Below are 1,794 nucleotides of genomic sequence, written 5' to 3'. Positions count from 1 at the left end.
ACCAGATACCAATCCTTCCATAATAAACTTCCCAACCACCCAAACCAACTCGTTTCTAACCTGGCTTCTCCTTCACTACCTAATAATCCTCCTAGATGTCTGAAAAGAAGATGGCCTCGAGATCTTCTCCTTTAGAAATGTTTTTGGGGTTCTATCAATGGGTAGATTCTCCAAATGTTTTTATCATGTTATAATTTCACTTACAGCAAATTTACTTGATGTGTATATATGTATACAGCTGTAAATATCAATAAATAAATTATTTAAAAAAAAAAAAAATTATTTAATTTGTCATTAAAATATTTGTAAACAAACATTGTACAAATGTAACCATAAATAAAACAGTAAATGGCAACACTTCTTTACACCATGGAACAACTAGGTTGTTTCCTTTTTTTGAGGTCTGTTTGCTAGTGGCATCCCTTAGTGCAACAGTACTCTTTGTCTTTTGTTATAAAACATTCCTTAATCCACAATAGTTTGGTAGTAGAGTGTATAAAAGGCTAAGTGACGTGAGTTAATTATGTACTCGTATAATAACGGATACAAGATTTATTTGTTTTTTTTTAACTAATCGCCGAAATAAACACGAAGGGACAATGGACGCCATGGTTTCGGCATTGAAAAGCTTTCTGCGGAAAACTACAGGATCTGGTTAATGAAAATCGAAGCGTATTTACAGGCTAAAGGTTTATATATGAAGAGGTAATAGAAAACTCTTTGTCTGAGGTCTGTTTGCTAGTGGCATCTGTTAGTACATGTACTATTTGTCTTTTGTTATAAAACCTTCCTTGATCCACAACAAAGATAATAAAGTTAGTAAACTGAACTAGTTCTTTTTTAAAGGAGAGGGAATAAAAACAATGGAGTAATGTTCCATCAAAGAAAAATTTTCATTAAGCTTAAAAATGGATATAAAAGCTCATCTGGCCCTGCTTTGTAAGCAAACATCATCGTATTAGCAAAAAAATCAACGAAAAGTTTCTGTATTTCTTATACATAAACCATTTCAATGGAATATAAAAACTGCATTTTAATATATTAAAATCAAGAAAATTTTTACATTTAATGTTTTACAACACATTTAAATGAAAGATGTGATTATTACAGAGATGTGTAAATCTAAAAATGACTTTTCTTAAGGTACTGCTTTCTTATTTAGCAGGGGTAGTATCTTCTTCTAATTCTTTGATACTTTCTGCAATTTTCCAATTTAATGTTCATGCAATTGATAAGCATTGTTTGTTATTTAATGCTGTCAACATCATTAAAAAATTATGAGGTGAAGATAGTTGGCAGTGGGTATATAAGATAATAAGATGGTCGTGGGAGGGGGGGCGGTGTTGTGCGATCAGTAGAAAAAACCCAAATAAAATGAAACTATTGGGCTGTAACATAGTTTCTTATTGTTTTTGAATTAATAATTTTTCAACCATTTATTATTTAGAAAAGAAGTCTAATTCAAACCGATTAGTTGAAGTGATGTTAGATGTTATAGTTCCTCATTTCTTGAAAACCCTTTAAAATTATGTTACAATCTAATATTTAAATTTTGTACCAGTAAGTTGAAAATCTACTATATGTTTGAATTTGTTTTTAAATCAATTTGATTTTGTTTTAGAAATCTATTTATGCTACTTACAGAATAATGTCATAAATTAAGCAAATATTGGGTGCAAAATTATGTAAAATTAAGCTGGTTCTTGGATTGGACTCAAGACTGAAGGTTCTAGTCAATAGTTAGTCTTATTCATAGAGTGAAAATGTATAGTAAGATAATGATATAAAATATAT

General features: G+C 29.8%; 1 protein-coding gene and 1 long non-coding RNA gene across 4 annotated transcripts in view; one reads left to right on the top strand and one right to left on the bottom strand.

The window, feature by feature from the left end:
• stol (stolid) overlaps window positions 1–1,794 on the bottom strand; it is a 203,736-nt gene that overhangs the window by 23,782 nt on the left and 178,160 nt on the right. The gene's annotated exons all lie outside the window — the stretch shown is intronic.
• Window positions 1–1,794, top strand: part of LOC136795845 (uncharacterized) — a 37,097-nt gene that overhangs the window by 18,776 nt on the left and 16,527 nt on the right. The window lies entirely within an intron of this gene.

This window comes from Halyomorpha halys, unplaced genomic scaffold, assembly GCF_000696795.3.
Source record: "Halyomorpha halys isolate HHAL.00 unplaced genomic scaffold, Hhal_1.1 Scaffold389.1, whole genome shotgun sequence".
NCBI classification, from domain to species: Eukaryota; Metazoa; Arthropoda; class Insecta; order Hemiptera; family Pentatomidae; genus Halyomorpha; species Halyomorpha halys.
Note: the sequence above shows the minus strand (reverse complement) of the source record. Positions and strands in the feature narration are given on the sequence as shown.